The sequence below is a fragment of the Hibiscus syriacus genome, unplaced genomic scaffold (assembly GCF_006381635.1).
Source record: "Hibiscus syriacus cultivar Baekdansim isolate YM2019G1 unplaced genomic scaffold, ASM638163v2 tig00109983_pilon, whole genome shotgun sequence".
Classification (NCBI taxonomy): Eukaryota; Viridiplantae; Streptophyta; class Magnoliopsida; order Malvales; family Malvaceae; genus Hibiscus; species Hibiscus syriacus.
Window position 1 is genome coordinate 59834 of NW_024062549.1, and position 22980 is coordinate 82813.

The 22980-nt window shown below is 33.6% G+C and overlaps 1 pseudogene; it reads right to left on the bottom strand.

Moving 5' to 3' along the window:
• Positions 1–9004: 9004 nt before the first annotated feature.
• On the bottom strand, positions 9005–15404 carry LOC120211768 (annotated as a pseudogene).
• Positions 15405–22980: the final 7576 nt, after the last annotated feature.

Consider the following 22980-nt stretch of genomic DNA (forward strand, 5'->3'; position numbering starts at 1 on the left):
TTCTATTTGTGAGTCAAGAGATGTTGTTTTCTTTGAAAATACTTTTCCTTTAAAGGAACCGAGAATAAATATTGAAACACAAATAGAATATATTCCATCAACTTCTTCTAGTAATCCTGCTAGGTCTTCTGAACAAATTAATTTTGAGCCTAGAAGAAGTAAAAGGCAAAGAGTTGAAACCTCTTTTGGACCAGACTTTATTACTTCCTTTATTTCTGAGATAAATGATTTAGACTTCATTTCAGATCCTATAGCTCCTCAAATTTTTCTATTAGATGAGGATTCTAAAACTTTTGAAGAAGCTATAAGATCTATCGATGCTAATTTTTGGAAAAGCGATGTTAATGATGAACTAGAATCGATAATGTCTAATCATACTTGGGAATTAGTTGACTTGCCTAAGGGATTCAAACCAATCTCCAACAAATGGGTCTTCCGGAAGAAACTAAGGCCAGATGGTTCGATTCAGCGGTACAAGGCAAGGTTAGTCGTCAAAGGGTTCACTCAAAGGTTTGGTTTAGACTACTTTGATACATACTCTCCGTTACAAAAATCTCAACGATTCGTGCATTATTTGCACTAGCATCTATTCATAAGTTGCAGGTACATCAAATGGATGTTAAGATTGCTTTCTTGAATGGGGATCTAGATGAGGAGATTTACATGGAGCAGCCACTAGGTTTTGAGGCACCTGGTATGGAAGGCAAAGTCTGTAGACTCAAAACGTCACTCTATGGACTTAAGCAGGCTCATAAACAGTGGTATGAGAAATTTCATAAAACTATTCTTAGTTTTGGTTTTGTTGTGAATGGTTCGGATGCTTGTGTGTATTCGAAGATGTTTGAAACTGAATATGTTATCATAAGCCTTTATGTGATGACATGTTGATTTTCAGTTCTAACATTGAGTCCATTAACAAAGTTAAAAATTTATTGTCTACTAAGTTTGAGATGACAGATTTGGGAGAAGTAGATGTAATCAAAGTTACCAAAACTGAGAAGGGATTTTCTTTATGTCAAGCACATTATATAGAGAAAGTGCTAAAGAAATTTGACAGTTTTGATGTCGTCCCTGTTCGAACTCCTTATGACCCTAGCATACATCTAGTTAAGAATAAAGGAAGTAGTGTTTCCCAAACTGAATATGCTAAATTAATCGGAAGCTTAATGTTCTTAATGAACTATACTCGGCCTGATATTGCTTATGCTGTGAGTAGACTAAGTAGATATACTCATAATCCGAGTGGTGAGCACTAGATTGCACTTAAACGCTTACTGAAGTATCTTAAGGGTACTGTGGATTGGAAACTTGAGTTTGTTTGCTTTCCTGCGGTACTGGAAGGATATTGTGATGCCAACTGGGTTTCTGATAATGATGAGGTAAGCTCTACGAGCGGGTATGTTTTTACTTTGGGTGGAGCAGCAATCTCGTGCAAATCATCAAAGCAGACTTATATTGCTCGTTCTACCTTGGAGTCAGAGTTTATAGCTCTTGACCTAGCTAGGCAAGAAGCCGAGTGGCTCAGAAACTTGTTAGCAGATATTCCGTTGTGGGGAAGACCGACTCCTCCAGTTTCATTGTTGTGTGATTCACAAGCTGCGATATGTGTGGCTAAGAACCAAGCTTACAATGGTAAGAAAAGACATATTCGCATAAGACATGAATCAGTTAGACACTTGATAAAGAATGGAGTGCTCTCTTTAGAGTATGTGAAGTTGGAAAGGAACCTATCAGATCCACTTACCAAAGGGTTAAGTCGGAAGCTGGTCCTAGATTCGTCGAGAGGGATGGGTCTAAAGCCCATTGGTTGAGGAATTCATGGTGGATACCCAACTTAGTTATCTAAGTTCCATGTGGTCAAACGAAACCATGGAAAGACTCATAGTGCACATTCCTACTACCTATCCTTATGATGCATAATGTGCATGCCCAAGATGAGCTTAATTGCTCTTAATAAATTCATAGCCCAGGCTTTGGGTGGTCTTAGTGAGAAAGACTTGATGAATTTACCGATTTTGGCTGAATATCTATTCTTAATAAGTTCATAACCCAGAGTGAGTGGGTAGGAAATGATAAACTTACCGACAGAAAGGTTGAGTTTGTTAAACTCTTAATAAATTCAAATCCAAGTATTTGGATGGTTCTAGTAAGAAGGACTTATTGAATTTACCGATAAATGAGGTTGAATATTTATTCTTAATGACTTCTTAGCCCAGAGTTTGGGTGGTTCATTTATAATGAACTTGAAAAAAGTCACCATACCCTTTGTGAGGTTGAGCTATTATAAAAGCTCTTAATTATTTCATATCCCTTTTTAAAGGGTGGTTTATGTGGAGATAAATTTGATGAAATAACCTATGTAAGTGAGAAGGGTTAGCCGCCTTCTATGAAAAATGTTGGGCCATTTTTCTAGCACTCTTACTAGAATCCTGGGGTAAGATGGCCAAATATATACTTTTGTATATATATATCTTACACATCGAGGACTCAGGTGGATGAAGGGGTTAGTTGTGTGTTATGAGTTTACCCTGATCTTAGAAAGTTCCAGACTAGTTTCACTTATCTAAGAGAATGATTGCTCATTATCACTATGTACTAGTTCCAGATATGTTCACTAGTGCTTAAGCAACTAATCTCGCTATTGCTCTTCTGGAAAGCTTGTTTTCGAGTTTCAGAAGATTCCTTTCGCATTAGTGGGGGAATGTTGGTAATGCTCAATCCCACAAGTGTTGGAAACACTATTGGGAATGGTATTTAAGGCTTGACATTCCACTTCCTTGTTGAGTGATAGAGAACAAGGGGCTCTCGCGCACCGCCGTCGCCGTCTGTTCGTCTCGTCTCGTCTCGGCTCGGCACGGCACAGCTCGGCTCGGCTCGGCTCGTGGTCGTGGTCGTGGTCGTGGTCATGGTTGAGGTCGAGGTCGAGGTCGTGGTCGTGGTAATACGTGTCTTCGACACGTCCGTGCGGATACTATCTTTTTAGAGAAAATTCTTGAGGAATTTCTCTTTGAAAGAAACAAATGGAAAATGTGAAAGATATCAACTGATATTTATAGGCTGCTGAGGACTGTTTGAATTTCAAATAATAACAGCTGAATTATTTGTTATCAGAAATTAAACAGTTTATTCCTAAATTAAATCAGAAATGTTAAGATGTACCTGGACTGATTTACAGCTTTGTACAGAGGAGACAAGCTATTAATATCAGGAGTTACAGGAGTTATTTGATTTAATTCCAGGGGTTACATGATATAATTTCGGGATTTATAACATTTGAATAATGATACAATGAACCTGGACTATTTCTAAGTCAGGTTCATCTAGACGTTTCAGCTGTTACAAATAAGAGATTTAATCCTGAAATTTTATAGACAATTTTAACCCTATTTCTAGCCTATACATAGAGAGCTATATTCAGCTTCTCAACTCATTCAAAAACATTCACAATTCACTTACAAAGTGTTTTCTAAAGTTCTCTCTGTGAGTTCTCTCTGAGTGCTTTCCGATCAGAAGTACAATACCACCAGCAGTCCACTCGGTTTCGGGTGTACGGAATTCGAGCGACCGTGTTAACCTCAGGGGACGGTCCACCTACTACAGCGATTACACACATCGGGGCGAATTCGTTTCTAAGGCAGTGGTTCTTACCACGACACGGTTTACGAATTTGTTCTTCTTAATTACTGTTTATATTTCCAGTCAGTGCTAACGGTGTAGTTTTGCAATTCATATATCCAATAGTCTTGACCGACAAGGGAGATAGTAGGTTAGGAATTTTTATGAATTTTTAAGGATTTGATTTTTTTTTGTCATTTTAGAAATTTTGGGATTTTATAAATATAATAATATTTTTACTTTTTTAAAAATAAAATTTTTAAAATTATCGAAATTCGACATATATCACTTAACGATTTTTAAGCTGCTACAGTCGAAACACTTAAAATTATAATGTTTATAGCGTTAAACATTTAGATTGACAAATAAATTTAGACATCTAAACGAAAAAAATATAATTTAAATTTTTTATATTAATCCTTTTTTATAATTGTTTTGAATACTTTATGGATAGTTTTGCTTACCATTCAAACGCAATCAATCCGCCAAGATTTCATAAGAAGACAAGAAAATGGCCACCAACTGAGCCAACTACAAGTGAGAGGTTATGTTGTGAGACGGTTAAAATACGATTAAAAAATAGTGATTGATTAAATAGATGATTGATTAAAAGTGTTACTAAAAATGTTATATGTTTCACTAGAAATGTTATTGATAATAATAATAGTAATAACCGAAAATGTTATCGTTGTATGTATAATAAGCCAAAAAAATATTGACTTTAATAATTTAGGTTAATTACTGGAAATATTATCAACCGTAATAACATATCAGGTTGCGCCTAAAATATTATAAACGGTAGAAATCGATGATAAAAAATAAGTTAATTACTTATTTTGTTATTAATATTATCAACATATTAGGGAGCGCCTAAAATATTACTAAAGTTTAAGCTGATAGAATCTTATAAATCCAACGATAACAAAATATGTCAATTGCTTATTTTGTTATTAATATTATCATTATATTAGATAATGCCTAAAATGTTACTAAAGTTTAAGCTGATGGGCTTTAGAAATCTCACAATAACAAAAAAAAGTTAATTACTTATTTTGTTATAAATATTATCAACATATTAGGTTGAGCCTAATATATTATCGAAGTTTAAGCTGATGAGTTTTCGAAATCCTACGACAACAAAATAGGTTAAATACTTATTTTGTTATAAATAAATATTAACATGCTAGGTTACCCCCAATAATGTTGTTGTGAATAAAGTAGGTTGCGATATAGAATATTAAAGTTGTGTTTAATGAAATCGGTAGCGATTTAATATATTACGTATCTTTGGATAAAAATTATTTTTAAAATAAATATTGATACTACTTTGATCTGATGGTCGAACTTTAGCAAACATCGATATTATTTTCTATGATGTTCGATATTTTAGCATTTTAGAAGCTTGTTAATTTGAAAAAAATTTGAAATGTTAAGATCGAAAGTTACTTATTTACAAAATTTCATCAAAACATCTTTGTAAAAATATCGATACTTAGTGTAGATCAGTGGCGGATGCACTAAGCCCCTATAGGGGCCAAGTGCATCTCTATTATTTTTGGAAAAGTGATTAAATTTAGCTTAACGTGTTAAGGAAAAAAGAAAAAAATTACAATTTTTGCATACCCATTATTTTTAAGAAATGAAAATTAAAATTTTGGACCCCTATTCTTAAATTTATGTATCCTCCACTGGTATAGATGTATCAAAACTCTTATACTCCGTATCGATACTTAGTGTAGATGTATGGAAATTATTAATACCAATAATTAGTGTATAAGTATCGATACGTATTCAGGAAAATTATTAATATCACTACTTAGTGTATATGTATCGATACATATTCATGAAATATATCGATACTTTAGAATTTCAGATTTTTTATAACTGTTATCGAGACTTTAGCATTTGAAAAAGTTGATAAATGTTAAAATATTGATAATTGATATATGATGTATTAATATTTTTGAAAAAGTTGATGAACTCCAGTCTCACATCAACCTACAAGTATTGATACTTTCAAATTAAAAAAAAATATTTCAAACGATTAAGTTCTAAATATTTTACCGTTTACATTATTGTTATACCTTTAAACAAACCGATAGATAGTTTAACGTAATAGATAGCGCCTATTTTATTTTAATGGTTAAGTTGTAAATATTTTACCGTTTACATTAATATTATACATTTAAACAAACAGGTAGATAGTCTAACGTAATAGATAGCGCATATTTTATTTTAAAGGTTAAGCTGTAAATATTTTACCGTTTACATTAATATTATACCTTTAAACAAACCGGTAGATAGTTAATGTAATAGGTAATGCCTATTTTATTTTAATCGATTACATTACTATTATATCTTCAAATAAACTGGTAGCTAATTTAAAGTAATAGGTTGCGCCTATTTTATTTTAACCGGTTAAGTTGTAAATATTTTACCGTTTACATTATTATACCTTTGAACAAACCAGTAACTAGTTTAACGTAATAGGAAGCGGTTATTTTGTTTTACCGTTTACATTATTATTATACTTTTAAACAAACATGTAGCTAGTTTACCGTAATAGGTTGCACTAATTTTATTTTACGTTTACATTATTATACCTTTAAACAAACCAGTAGCTAATTTAACGTAATATTTGCTTCTATTTTATTTTAATCGGTTAAGTTGTAAATATTTTACCATTTACATTTTTATTATACCTTTAAACAAACTGGTAGCTAGTTTAACGTAATATATTGCGCCTATTTTATTTACCGTTTACATTATTATTATACCTTTAAACAAACCGTAGCTAGTTTAACGTAATATGTTGCATATTTTATTTTACTGTTTACATTATTATTATACCTTTAAATAAACTGGTAACTAGTTTAACTTAATATGTTCAAATATTTTACCGTTTATATTATTATTATACATTTAAACAAACCGGTAGCTAGTTTAATGTAATATGTAGTGTTATTTTATTTTACCGTTTACATTATTATTTTACCTTTAAATATACCAGTAACTAGTTTAACGTAATAGATTGTGCCTATTTTATTTTACCGTTTACATTATTATTATATCTTTAAACAAACCGGTAGCTAGTTTAACGTAATAGGTTGCGTTTATTTTATTTTAACCGATTAAGTTGTAAATATTTTACCGTTTACATTATTATTATACCTATAAACAAACCGATAGCTAGTTTAATGTAATATGTCGCATCTATTTTATTTTACTGTTTACATTATTATTATACATTTAAACAAACCGATAGCTATTTTAACGTAATATGTTGCGCCTATTTTATTTTACCGTTTACATTATTATTATTATACTTTTAAAATAGTTTAACGTAATAGGTTACCTATTTTATTTTAACCGGTTAAGTTGTAAATATTTTACCGTTTACATTATTATTATACCTTTAAACAAATCGGTAGTTAGTTTAATGTAATAGGTTGCGCCTATTTTATTTTAACCGGTTAAATTGTAATTATTATTACACTATCGATGTTTATATTACAATATTTTAATGAAAATTTTCAAATAAGTAACTTTCAATCTTAACTTAAATAATTTTTTCAAATAAACAAGTATCTAGATTTTAATTTCCATCAACTTTCTCAAATGTTAGTATTGAACATAATAGAAAAAGTATCGATATTTTACTATTTATCAAATGTTAAAATATCGACCATCAGATCGTAGTATCAATATTTATTTAAAAAAATTTAATATTTTGCAGCCTTCTCATTTTCTATTTTTTTAAAATTCGAAAGTATAGATATTTTTGAAAAAATATTGAAACTTTGCGGCCTTCTCATTTTCCATGTTTTTTTTTAAATTCGAAAGTATGAATATTTGTAGAAAAGTATTGATACTTTTCAACATTTTCATTTTTTATTTTTTTAAATTTGAAAGTATCTATACTTGTGAAAAAGTACCAATACTTACCGATGAGATAAGTTTATCGGTTACGGCATTGTAATTAATATATTAAATATAAGTCAACATTTTCAGTCGCACTAAACCGATTTTGTTAAGATTCTTTTCAAATTTCTAATTATATTATTTTTTAACCTTATATTAATCTGACTTTCATTACACAATCCCACCACCAGTGTTCAATTACCTCAGGATATTATCTATATTTGTGATATATGTTCCATATATGCTATTATGCACGTGTGCGTACAACCGTATATAACAATCCTCGCCAATAGCTACCCAAATGCCTTATTAGAATTATTTGATCCGTTAATTTGCCGAATCGATTTAAAAGTATCGAATATTTCAAAAGAAAATATTTAAATTTGTGGGTCGAGTCAGGCTCATGATATAAATTTTCCTTTAACCAGATACTCAGTTAATTGATTAGTCGATTTTTTTTATTATTTTAAATTAAAATTTTCATTCTCAATTTTAAAATCATTTCACTATAACATTCTAAATCTCTAAATTTACAAATTATTTCATCTTAACATTCTAAATTATTTCTCAAATCATTTCTTTTAACCTCGTTAAAAGAACCCTCCAGTAGTTGTTTGATGCATCTAAAATAGAATTTTATGTGCTTAATCATGATCAACTAGCTAATTGATTCCTTTGATACACTTTGGATATAGCGGCATGCAATAGGATTTGGGTATATTCTACTGGAAAATATGTTAATTTTCACCGTTCTACAGGACTTTATAGTCATACCGAACTCTATGAGTCATACTGTTGGTCATACCATTTATATGTGCAAAGGATATCAAACTCCATAAAATTTTATCAAGAATATATGAAGAAATCTGAGCATCTATAATTTGATTATCGTTTCTTATGTTTAAAGTAGGTCAATAAATCAAATGATGAATTACAAGTTATGATGCAAAGATACATGATCTGCATTTTTTTAATGCATGATTTACATTGTTTGAATGCCTAATTTACAAATAAAAAAAAAAGTTTAATATAGAAACAAGTGTTCAAATTATACATCTTTTCTCATTCAAGTGTCTAAACTTTGTTCGGCCAATGTAATCGATTAACATTACAAACATTACCATTTTAATTTCAGGGAACAAACGTTCCGAAAAATATTTTAAGGAACAGCTCGATACAAAATTTAGGGGGCAACGGTACATTTAATCCTTTTGAGTTATCAAGGTGATTCACCAAGATTTAGGACATTTAACCTTAATATAGCATTAAGTAATAAAGTTCTCATGATTTTACTTTTTACAATATATATGGAAGACCCAAAACATTCTTATAAAGTAGCAGTATACACTGATCTCTTCTAGTCTCAACACTGTAAAACTGTGTAGTTGTTTACAAGATGTATCATTTACAGTTCACAGAACACACCATAACTTTTACCTTCAAATGGGTGAAAACGAATAGAAGAGGATTTCACCTTCTGTAAATCTAAAAGGAAGTGCGAGAGAATTTAGTGAAAAATGCAAATATTATTTACCCCCTTCAGCTATTCCAGACAGCATCCAAGCCAGATTACTGATTTTCTTTTGTAGAATTGCCTTTCATCAATGGTATATCAACAGTTTCAACGCGAAAGCTTCCGTTGACTGTCCAATCGATTCATAAAAGGATGCTCCGATACTTGAGCAGCCTGAAGCAATGTAAATATTGAATACATAGTCCATACAGGCTCTTCTTATTCCGACTTCTCAATTTCTCGGAATCTTCTATCCCACTCTCCTGCCTCGTAATCTTGCTCAACCAAGTCTCTGTCAGTACTATACACAATGCGATCTGGTCCTATGACGGTTTTTTGTGCCATATCTCGAGCACTTAGTAGCTGGAGAATATACCGAAAATAAATGAAGATTATTCCACAAGAAAAGATTTACCAGTGCACATCTTATACAAGGAAACCAAGAATTTCTACTTTAAAATCAATGGACGGTATCATACAAGATTAACATCATTAACTAAAACTAGTCTAATAGGAAAAAGATTCAAACATGCAAAGGTAAAACTGTAATAGGTAATATTCCAGCATTTGCATCGGTGATGTCTTAGGGATCCTGATTCCATTTATTTATTCATACCAAGAAGGCAAGATCACATAGAGATGCAATCATGCAGAAATTGCATACTAGAGATCCAATGGGATTTTTGTATATAGGAAGATAAATCAGGAAAGAATTGCAAATAAATTATATGCATTGATGAAAATTTGTGTCTTAAATTGATTCCAAACTAGAAATTTGCAATTGCCTATAGAAGAGAGTACCGGCATATAGCTACTTCTTCGACCGGAAATTATAAACACCGCCTAAAACTTGATTAAAATATCCAAATGCAGGTGAGGTGATAAGATGATTACCTTCCGCCTCAATGAAAGATCAGGCGATTCAAGTTCTTGAGCAAACCGTTTTCTCATCTGGTTTCTCTTCTCTATATCAGTATTCCTTTTACGAATGAAGAACCACCGAAGCAAAGGAATTGCAAAGAAAGAACCAGCATAGATCTGCAGAACAATTGCTTTATATAGATCTTGAAAAAGAATAGCAGAAGCAAATTCCCTTCTAAACATGGGGAAAAACTTGAGTTTTCAATCTTCTATAGTTTTAATAATAGTAAACCACTTTCACAATACTTCACAGACCCCCCCAAAAAAACAGAGCAATTCTAAACTTTTATTTACTTCTACATGCTGTATCTAGAACCAAGTAGCAACAGACTTCCATGTTTTGTAACTTTGGTCTACAATAATAATAAACAGGTATGCTTTTATATTGGACAGATATCAGGACCTCAGAACTTGAAGCTTATTTTAAAAGACAAAACCAAAGTGCATGCGCCTGTAACATTATAGTGATTCTCTCAAGACTGGAATCGGACAAAGCTGATTTCTTTTTCAGAAAATGTTGGTCATACTCCTATCATCGTAGCAGAGTTGAAAGCAATCAAGAAAGGAATAGATTTATTTGTTTCTTCAGAATGGGCACCAAAGGGAAGGTTAATTGTGGAATCTGATTGCAAACTAGCAGTGGAATGGTTGAAAGATCAAGCAACTGTCCCTACTTTTCTTACTAATCTAGTTAAGGAGATAGCTTCTACAATGTCTGCGAAAGAGATTATTGTGAGGTGGATTCCGAGGTGCTGTAATTGCGAGGCTGATAAGTTAGCAAAGGAGGGGATTGGGTGATGGGATTTGTTGTTTCAGCGAGTTGTGGCGTTCAGTAGTTATAATTTTTAGCAGTGTGTTTAAGTTTTATGTATCTTGTAGGACTGTTTTTAGTCTATGTAATTCTTTTGCAATCAATAAAGTCTGGCACTCTTTTCCTCCTTCCGCTAGTTGGTTCTTACCATATGGTAAAGGACCTCTAAGAGGGAGGTTTTTAATGAGGCCATCTATTCCTATAAAAAAAACATTATAGTGATTCTGGGCATCCTCTCATCATGTCGAAACATGTAACCTGTTGTGTCGGAGCTGATAGAGAATCAAATCCAGATACTAAGAGAATACCACATGGGTGCAGAGAAGGAAGAACCTTGTTATGCATCATAATGCACATTTCATTCAAGAAGAAAATGTGAAACACATAATGACCTACTTTTAACTGTAGTTAAAACCTTCTGTTCAATCAGCCTATCTATATAAGAGAGACATCGAATCACACCTGAAGTAGAGGAAATATGTCCATTACAAAATTAATAAATCCACTTGATCTAACTGCAGCATCTCTTCAAACGGGAATAAAAGCAGCACCATTAGAGAGACAAAATAAGCACAGATCGAAAATAACACTGAGAGAGGACTTTACTTTAACATTGCTCCAAGAATAATAACTCCAAAGAGGTTAATCGCACCCAAACCAATGACCAGTGCTCTCTCTGATGAGCTTGTTTTACTGCAAAACAAATGCTTATCAATACAAATAAACTCCATAACAGAACAATTCTTACCACATAAAAGTGGTACATAAAACACACAAATATAGAGAAAAAGAGGAGAACCTAAATTGCCACTTCTTCTCCTTAAAAAATTCTCAATTCCCCCAACCCAATCATTCCATCTTCTTCCTACATATTCCTTCCTTCCACTCCTCTGAGAAGAAGCTGTCCGCTGCAAAGACTGAAACCTGTACAGAATATTTCCCTACACGAATAATTTTACACTTCATAAGAGCAGGAACTCTTTTCAGAAATGAAACATGAGATGACACAATTCTTGGTCTCAGAGACACAGATCAAGCGTTGGTACCTTATGTCAAAATCAGAAGTTTCAAATATTTACAATTTAAAGTGACAATAAATGGAATTTGTAATGGTATACAGACTAAGTCTTGGTCTAAGGGACACAAGATTAAACATTGGTACCTTATATCAAAATTGTTAGTTTCAAATAATTACATTTTAAAGTGACAATAAATGGAATTTATCATATTACACAGACACACATAAGCATTATATGTAATGAATAGAAATTGTTTCTTCATACCTCTTCATCTATTTCTGGTTCGCCATCAAACCGCAAAAGAACAGGTAAGACATATGATTCATCACCCTGCAATTGATCAGGAAAGAAGTTCAAATAACTAAAAGTGGAAACAAATATAAACGCCTTGGATGATGAAGGAAAAAAGTAATTAGTAAAAACAACCCATTGATAAATAATTTGAAATGAAAAAAGCCACAACTTCAAACAGTTTTCAACAGAGAGAATTTGGAATATTCTCCAACGAGTTTTAAGCATTTGGTTAAAAGGAGAAACCAGAATAATACTGATACTGAAGCTTTTTGGACATTATATGAAGCACTTATAAGGCATTATTATATATTTAGTTTTTATCATTTTTAAAGGTAACGTGATAAATAATTCAAATATATTATAGAAGAGTTGTTAGTTATGATTAATTATTTAAGTGAAAGTTGAGCAAGATAGAGAAATTTCACAACCATGATGACCATAATCAATGCTATTACATAAGCAGCATCTACAACTGCGAACTATTTATGATAGCAAAGTACGCAAGCAACCGAGAATAAAGAAATATCTGAGATCTAATGAGACAATTTAATAATTTTTTTGTTTAGGTGCTCAATGAAAGACCAAGCATAGTTATATTGTTTTAACCAATTCAAAGAGTGAATGAAAACAAATGTGATTGTGAGAGAAAATATTGCAAATTCAAGGCAAAGAACAATATACTAGCTCTAAAAGAAACTTGAAAGAATAATTTGCATGCTAATTACAAGCTAGATTAAGATTGAATTTAATTTTTAGTTATACCAATGCTCCATTTGAGGTCGGTAAATCAAGATACGGAGCAAGCTCTTCAGCTGTGACAACACCTCCATTAGAAGCTATGTACTGCCCAATCTGCAAATTTTGGTTGGAAAATGATGAAACTTTTTAGGGAGAATAGAACACTTAATAACCAGAAAAACTACTGTCAAAAAGATGGAATTAAATGTTTCACCCATTGACCAGAAAACTTAGTGTTGAAGTATTACCAACTTCCACCTTTCTTCTTCAATTCCTTGATTTGGATCACCATCCCCAAACACAAAAGAGAAAACCTAAAAAAGTCACAAATGAACTAAACTTTCTCTTGAGTGTAAAACCATTCATGATCCATATGTTTATTTTCATATCTTATATCTTACAGATTCAATAAAGTTCATCTTCTCATCATTATCAGTCCGTAGCCGTCGCTTCCTATAATATGGATCCCAGTACCTTAAAAAATTTAAATCAGAGAATGAAGTTATGTAAGAGTTTGAACATATGAAAGGAATACAGATTACAGAGGCAATATGTTTTAACATTAGATTATAGCATAAAATATGATGATTCGATGGTCTAATCTCATTTACTCAATGAATCAAAATAAATATAAAACTATTGGATGTACCCAAACATGGATAACAGAATTCCTAGCACAATACAAACTGTTTATTGATTCTACAGCAATGCAGCAAACAAAGTTAATTTAAGACCCAAGTTTATTTACTTAATTTTGTCTATCAGCACTCAGCAGCTCTTGTTGGCCCTATCAGTGACAATTCCAAACTATAATTAACAGCCTGTTACAGTAAAGCACTGATAGATTTCTCCATAATCTAAAATGTATTACCAAAACAAGTCAGTAGGACTTAAGTAGAAGGTGAATCCAGTGTCATATGATCTGCCTCGTCTTCCTCGATTGTCTTCATCGCTGTCACCAAATCATGTTGTTAGCTTCTTGCTATCAACAACAGCTGGTCCTCAGGGGCAGAATTATGTTGTTATAACAATTCCAAAGGGTCAAGGATAGTAGGTACCTTCTACTTGTTATTAGGGCAATAATTGTTGTATAAACAAGAACAATTGAAGCTATAAGTGCTGTCCCAAAAGAAACTCTAACTATATATTCAAGTGCAGCCTGCCAAGCAAGAGAAAGACTAGATTATTGACCATATTGTTTTACGTCAAAGATTTTACTCCTTAGCCTAAAAAACAGTAAAGAAAGTTCACCTTTGAATTATCAACCCAAGGTTCAAATTTAATCCTAAATGATTTGCCAGCAAGTTTTGCACGATAATCTTTTGGAAAGACATAAAGGACATCACCTTCATCTGAAACCTGTTAAACCCATCTTGAAAACAATGGTACTCACAAACCAAGAACTTCAAAGATACTAAAAATAGACATTCTAATACTAGAACAAGTTCCAAGAAACAACATGATAATCCCATACAAAGATCAGCAAAGGCTCGCCTGCAGAATAAGTCAATAACACAGGCTGGCTCCATATCGCTTTAGCAGAGAGATAACGCCAGACATCCAGTATAATTATAGACAACATATAGTTATCCACAAAATAGAACTGAAAAACATAGCAGCAAGAATTCTCAAAATTAACATTTTAAACTCCAACGAAACCATGTGTTTTAATTATGGCATATATTAATTAATTAAACTAGTAAACAAAAATGCATTTTCCATTTGAGTGTTCAAACTGTAACCTCTATTGAAAGTCCCTTAAGTCCAACAACCAACAACAAGGAGCATATTAGTATAGCAGATTCATAAACGGAATTAAAGTATTGGAGATCACTTCCAGACCACATCTACATCCATTTAGCCTCAATCGGAAAGAAAAATCGACTTTTGTGTGTGTGTGTATGTGTGTGTGTTTGAACGAGCAAAGCAAAACGCATATGAATTTGATCAATTCATAATCTACGTAGGCATTCCGGTTGAAAAAGTAATTCCACGCAAAAAGAACCCTAAAATAGATAAAATTTATGGAAGTGATATGAAATCGAAAATTAAAAAAAAAATACCTCCAAGAAACCATTAGTATCAGAAGCCAGTGCTTGAAGAGCCTTTTGAGCTTGATTCAAGTTAAGCCCAGCTTTACTCGAAACATCTCCAACAGTTACCCTTCCCCCAAACGCATCAACGGCCTCCATAGCTCGTTTTCTCACATCAGACGGTAACTTATCAGTCTCGACCGCACCTCCAGGCCTAATCGCATTGCTTCCGACATCAAGAGTTGCCTTAATGACCGGAACCGAAACCCTAGATCTCCAAATATTCAAGGATTTTCTCGGGTACGTTGAGGGAGAATTTAGTGGTCGGATTCCCGAAGAATTGAGAGAAACTGAGGGTTTTGAAGTTAGGAGACGAAAGTGAGGTGATAGAGTAAGGCAAGTAGAGATTGAGGCCATTTTATGAAACTCCAGATTTTATTTTAACTTTTGAAATAAAAATAAAAATTAACTTCGTTTAGATTCGGCCATGGAAGGAAGCTGTTTTAGAGGGAAAAAAGGCAGAGGTGGTAAGCTTGGCGTACATGAATGGAGAGAAAGCGGAAGGATTGTGTTGCTGGATTTACTTTTGTACCCTTTATATTTTAGATTAGTCATTATTATATAGGATGATAATTTGGGAATAGATTTGGATAGTATAAATTTTATGATTTTTTAATTATAAAATAATGATGTCAAGAATAAATTTTGAATTTTTATATATTTAAAAAAATGTTTTTTATTATTTAAAAATATTAAAATATATATTAAAATTAAATTAATTATAATTAATAAATTAAATAAAAAATATTTTTATTAATTTGATATGTTACATAATCTTTTAAAGATAATTAATATAATTTAATAATATGATAATTAATTTATAATAAAATTAAAATTTAATTGTTTTATAATTCCACATGTTAATAATTAAAAGTTTTAAATATATTTAATCGTTTATAATTATTTGTAGGGTTTTACCCTTGTTTTGTCTCTGCTGTGCGGCTGTTTTATTAGGGTTTTCCCCTTGTTACTGTTTTCTCGTGTTTTCTTGTTGATTTTTCTAGCAGCAATCTCTTGGTGACGGTGTGATGGGCGATCTCAATCAGCATCTGGAAGGGTTACGGTTGGAAGATGAGGAAGAGGCGATACTTCTTTTGAAGAGCCTGAACAAAAACGAAATAGTATCTTTCGATCTATTGGTTTGTTCCTGACCTCTAGCAATATCAATTTTCAGGCAATGCGTACAATGATGGTAAATGTATGGCACCCGATCGGTGGGATCTCTATCACGGAACTAAATGATGAACGCTACCTATTCTGTCTCTACCATGAAGTTGATATTGAACGAATAGTCAATGAAGGACCTTGGTATTTTAACGCACATCTATTGGTTATGCATAGGCTTGTGGAGGGAGAGGACCCGAAGACAATTCTCCTAAACTTTGCAGAATTCTGGATACGTATCAATGATCTCCCTGTAGGGTTTATATCTGAAACGGTTGCGGTACAACTGGGCAACTTTATTAGAGAATTCATAGCTTATGATGCGAAAGGGGTGTCTCTCGGCTATAGAGGCTGCATGAGTGTTAGAGTGAAAATCGATATTCGTTATCCATTAAAACGGCGAAAAAAGTTGGCACTACCGAATGGTGCGCAGGTATATGCAAGTTTTCAATATGAGAAGTTAAGGTTGTTTTGTTTCATCTGTGGCAAACTGGGCCATGGTGAAGGTTTTTTCCCTTTTCGAGTGTTACATGAAAAGAAAGATTAGATCTTTCAATGGGATGTCTCCCTAAGGGCACCTCCAATACAACAAGATTCATCATCAAGCCCTTGGTTATAGGAGCACCCTGCTGCAGGGAACCCGAACTCGGAAGGACAAGTTGGAAGAGAAGTTTCGTATATGGGGGAAGAAGTGCTCCCTGATATATAGTGGTACCACCTAAGAAGCCTATTTTGGTGACTGATGTTGATATGACTGTACATGAGGAATATCATCCCATTGTGAAACCCGATGGTGCGAAACGTCCACGGCATGCTCATGCCGTTCAATCAAGAATCTATCTTCAAGTGGAGTCAATGTTTCTTTATTGGCAAGCCTGCAGAACCATGCCAGTCGACAACAATGAAACTCTTAAGTTGGAATGTCCGAGGTTTAGAGGGGCCACGGACAGTTCGTCGCCTCCAGCACATGTTACGAGGCATAAACCTTACTATGGTTTTTCTTATGGAAACAAAACTACAGAGCAATAGAATGGAGAGAGTTCATCGTCGTTGCTTTCTTAATGGTATAGATGTGGATTCTGTTGGTAGTTACGGAGGTTAAGCTTAGCATGGAAAGCTTGTTGTCGAGTGACTTTGCGGTTATATTCTGTCCTATATTGATGTACTTATCACAGATGATTCGGATGAGGTGGAGTGGAGATGTACAGGTTTTTATGAGGCACCTTAAGAGAACATAATAGTTGATTCGTGGAACTTACTACGACAACTTATTGATTGTCCTGATGTTCCATGACTCGTTATAGGTGATTTTAATAAGATATTGTTTTCCCGTGAAAAACATGGAGGACTTGTTCAAAATGAGATCCAAATGGAGAACTTTCAGTTGGCATTGAGTGACTGTGGTTTGGAGGATGTAGGTTTTGTGGGATCCTAGTTCATCTGGGAAAGGGGTCGTGGCACCATGACAAATATAGTGAACGATTGGACCGAGGAGTAGCCAATGCGACATTGGGTTTGATGTTTCCGAACTATGAAATACATCTAGTTCACTCGTTCTCTGATCATTGCCCGCTTTTGTTGAACACATGTCACCCTCCTTAGGACAACGCTATTGGTATTTCAAATTTGAGGCCTTCTGGTTAATGGAAGAGTCGTGTGAATCGAAAGTTTGGAAACTACGACACTTATTAGCTGGATTGCTCTTGGGTAGATTGGACTTTGTATGCAGAGGCATGAACATATGGTTTAAAGATTTGGTTAAGGAACGAAAATACACCAGTGACCACCTGAAACAGAATTTGGAAGAGTTAATGGAACTGCACCCATCTGACTAGGTGCTTGATGACATCATGCACACAAAGCTCCAACTGAATTTTGAAGCGGGTAAAAGTGAACTCTATTGGGAACATCAGACCTGAGCAAATTTGTTTAAGAATAGAGATAATAATACAACTTTTTTCCATAGGTATGCCACCATTCGGAAAAAACGAAATAAAATGCGAGTAATTGAGACTGTCGAGGGTAAGAGACTTGAAGGGGAGGACGCGATTGAGGATTGTGCTCGACGTTATTTCCAGGAGCTATTTACCTCCACTGGTAATTTGGTAGATAATGAAATCCTTGAGGGGATCGAGCCGAGCATCATATCAGAGATGAATGTGTTACTTGATAGAGATTTTACCTTCGAAGAAGTTGCCTCGGCTGTGAAGTCTTAGTCCGATGAAGGCATCAAATGACGATGGCCTAGGTGCAATATTCTACCAGCAGTTTTGGCACATTATTGGTGATTCGGTGTCAGAATTCTACATTGGCTTGCTTGGGGGCGAATACCAAATGCGAGATATAAATAAGAATCACATTGTCTTGATTCCAAATATACAAAATCCTTCCAAGTTAGCTCATTATAGACCCATAAGTATGTGCAATGTCCTATTTAAAATTGTTTCAAAGATGCTAGTGAATCGAATGTGAAATCTACTGGAATGTCTGATCTCAGATAATATTATTTCAACTTATGAACTCTTGCACTATTTTGTTCAAAAACGAGAAGGAAGAAAGGGCTAATTTGCACTAAAATTGGATATGAACAAGGCCTATGATATAGTAGAATGGGAGTTTGTCTGGGAAATTATGCATCGAATGGGCTTTTTGACACACTAGATTGATTTATTGAAAATGTGTATGTTTGATCTCATATTCGGTCATTATCAATGGTTGTGCGGGCAATACTTTCATCCCAATAAGAGGTTTGAGCCAAGGAGACCCTTTGAGCCCTTATTTGTTCCTTATTTACAGTGAAGGTCTCTTCTCTTTAATTCGGTGTGCGTAAGAGAGATGCGACTTGATGGGTGTTCGAATCAATCGATATGCCCCAGTGATTACTCATTTATTGTTTGCAGACGATTGCATTATTTTTGGGGAAGCTCTCCAAAGGGTGGCAATGAAGTTAAAATCTATTCTCTATCAGAACGGTAAAAGTTCAGGTTAACTAGTAAAAGTTCAGCGCGAATGTTATCAATGGTGTGCGAAATAACATATACAGGATCTTGGAAGTAACACATACCTCGTGTCTCGAAATGACTCCCTACGATTGTTGGACGACAAAAAGTTAAGGAATTCATGTACCTAAAAGAATGTTTCCTAGCTTGTATTCACTCATGGAGCAGTCGGTTTTTATCACACGAATGTGAGGAAGTATTCATAAGTCGGTCTTACAAGAGCTGTCACTGTATGCTATGAACTGTTTTCTTCTCCCAAATCCACTTTGCAAGGGGCTTCAAGGAATCATGGATCGGTTTTGGTGGGAGAAATATGTTGTTAAGAGAGGGATTCATTGGTATTCATAGAGTGAATTGAGTAGATTGAAATATAAAGGCAGTTTGGGATTTAGAGATTTGACTAACTTTAATATTGCGCTCTTGACAAAACATGGATGAAGACTTGTAACACTCCTAACCCGTATCCGACCCGGATACGAATCTGAGGTGTCACATTGACTTTTAAAAATAGTAGAAAATTTAAACATTTATTTAGAACCCTTTCATGAAAATAAACACAGAAAATTTAAACTCATAATGAAAATAAACACTTGATAATTTACAAAAGTACAATAAAGTATGTTACAAAAACTGATCAGAGCACATACAATTTAAACATTTAATTACTTGCCAACAAAATTCAGTATAACAAAATAACATATTGTTCAAATCTTTTTTAATTTGATATTCGATAGAGATATGCTGTCTTGACTTGTCCTAGCTTTGCTCTTCCGACTTCTTTGAACCTACGTATGAAAAACACTCACACGCTAAGTCTTTGACTTAGTGAGGCATAATATGCATAATAAAACATAAAAAACATTATATATTATTCTTAGTCTTTTAAATAAAATCATAGGATCAAGAAATCATAATACATTTCATAAAACAAAATCTCTCACTATTATCTCTTTTCAGGACTTTAAACTTAACTACTCTTATTAAAACCAACTTATATCACTTTAATACTCCTTAACATCTAAAATCCCACTAAATCACTTGAAATTAAAAATCATACCAATTATTCAACATTGTTCTTAATCCTTTCTAACACCTTAAAATTCTTATTCTAGCTCATGACAAGTCAAATATAACTTCAAAATCCATTTATCCATCATTTCTCATCAATTCTCTCAAAAACTCTTTTTTACTAAATCACTAATATCTTATCCATCATTTAGTTTTTACTTCTCTTTAAGCTTTCTCAAGCTTCCTTGCTACTCCAAGAACCAAAACTAATAAAAAAATTACAAGAAATAACTAAGTTTAAGATTTCTTACCTTAGCCTAGAAGCTCACGGTAGAGAGGAGGAAGAAATGATGAAGAGAATTCTAGATTTCTTTTTTTCTTCTCCACGTGTTTATAATACACCAATAAGGAATTTTAAATTCATTTCTTATCTAAAGACCATTATGTCCTTCCATTATTCCATATTTACTAATCAATCCTACACAAAGAAATTTTAATTAAATCCTTAAACTTTTCAATCTATCCAAAATTAATCATGAAGTTTTAAAATCTTACACTTTAGTCACTAGCCCGGTGTTTGGGATGTTACAAGACTATTCTCAAACCCAACCTCATTAGTAAGTCAATTATTAAGGGCCAAATACTACCCCCAATCAGATTTTTACATGTTTCCCTTGGTTACCAACCATCGTATATGTGGAGGAACATCTGGAGTGCTCTCAAACTACTCAAGAAAAAGGCTTTGATGTATAGTTGGCTCAGGCAATTCTGTATCGGTGTGGAACAACTACTTGTTACCGATTCCCCCTGACGATTAGAGCCCTCATTGTCAACTACAATTCTTTGGGTATCATACTTAATTGACAGTGAATTGAGGTGCTCGAAAAAAGAAGAGGTGCTTGCTCTTTTTAGCCCTGATGAGGCCTCGATCATTTTAGATATCCCTTTATCGAATTATGATTATCCTGATCGGGTGGTATGGAGTGGTGAAAAGTCAGGTCATTATAGTGTTAGAAGCGGTTACAAACTACTTCTCCCAGCCTATGAAATAAATAATACACAACTGTATAGATGGACTTGAAATGCATATTACCAATAAAATATTTAAATTCAAGGTTGGAAGTTTGCAAGAAATTTTGTGCCCACTCGTCAAAACCTTTTTAATCGAAGAATAATTGATAACTCCGTAAAAAGACTGTATTTAAGGCATTTTCACTTAAGTTATTGATTGTCTAAAGGCCCATATAGGATCATATAGATGCATTTAGGAGCATATAGTTGCATGTGGTGGATATATTTTTCCTTGGCATTTTATTTTGGAAAACGAGTTGTGTTATGGGGAAGGTGTGTTTTTTAATGATGTATAGATTTGGGAGCAAGGATGTGCAAGGAGAATTGTTGCGACAAATTGGAAATGCTGAGCAGAATGCGAATACCGCGACAACTCGGACGACATTTCTGGGCAGAAAATACAAAAGAATATATTTTTATTAAAGCCAGTTGTACTTGTTTACACTTGATTTCTGCTGCAGGCACCTAGGAGGGGCCATTGCCACCTTTGTACCACCCCTCACATAAAGGGAATGAACCTTAGGGTACTATGGGAATTTTGACACAAATCCCTAGGTTTATTCCCCACTATAAATAGGATATGAGGTCACCATATTTAGGGGAGTTGATTTTGAAACATTTGAGTTGAAACTTTAAAGAGAATAAACGACTGGAAGAAAACGTTTCCCATTTTTCTTTCACTTCATATTTTCCATGGTGTTCCTCCATTAACAAGATCGAGGGAGTGGCAAGCTAGGCGTCCGAGAGGAGCTAGCAAGCTAAGGCGATTTATGGTGGCCGAGAGGAGCTCCAACAGTACACGTCGAAGGCTTTTCCTCTATCTCTTTGCTATTCTTTCTCAGTTATCACATTCGGGTTGTAAGGAACTAATGGATTTTATGATTTATTTCATGGATTATTTGAACCCCACCATGAACTAGCTTTATTTGGTGGGAGTTCACTATGAATGTTTAAGTTTTTTTCTTTAATGGATGGTTGTTCTTTTTCTATGTTTTTATTTAATTTATTTTTGGTGCTTAATAAATTAAAGTTTTCATTCCTTAGGAAAATACTTAATGTTCAAGAGAAACTAAGTAGCTCATCTTTAGTGTTCGAGAGAAACTAATAAGGATCAACATAAACAAAGGGTTCTAGATAGTAACTAGACCTAATCCACCCTTAGACATAAGGCTAGGATTTCAATCAACTAAAAGGAGTAGTGCTGGTTCGAGAGGTTAAATGTTAGTGTTGACGCTGAGTGGTATTGTCGTGACATATTACGTTGATCGAACCAATAGGATGCCTGCACTTACTAACGCCGAGAGGTATTGCCATGCTATTCTCAACCTGTCGAGTCCTTGACTTGAGATATCATAGGCCATTCCTAAGTGACTCATATTATTTATTCCCGTAGTAGCTTGTTTTGTGAGGATTGTCAAGTCATTCTATTCAAATCCAGTGTTTACATTTTGTTTTGTCTTTACATTCTCATTTGATTACTCTACACAATCTATTTTACCACGACATCTCTATTTGCTTCCACATCACACTATCATTCTATCCCTACCAACATACATTTCATTTAGCATCAGCACTCTCATTAATATTGTAACACCCTTAGACCAATGTGGGTGACCCGATTCGATCCGAGGTGTCACATTAGGGCCATCGGAGCGACCCACAGTAAAAGCTTGGAAAATTTTAAAATTTATGTTAAAACACGTAAAATCATAAAACAATTTATAATTGAAATACAATTTCAGAAAAAACCATTCATATATTACAAACAAATTAAAATCATACAAGTTTCATACTCTGATATAAAAATATAATA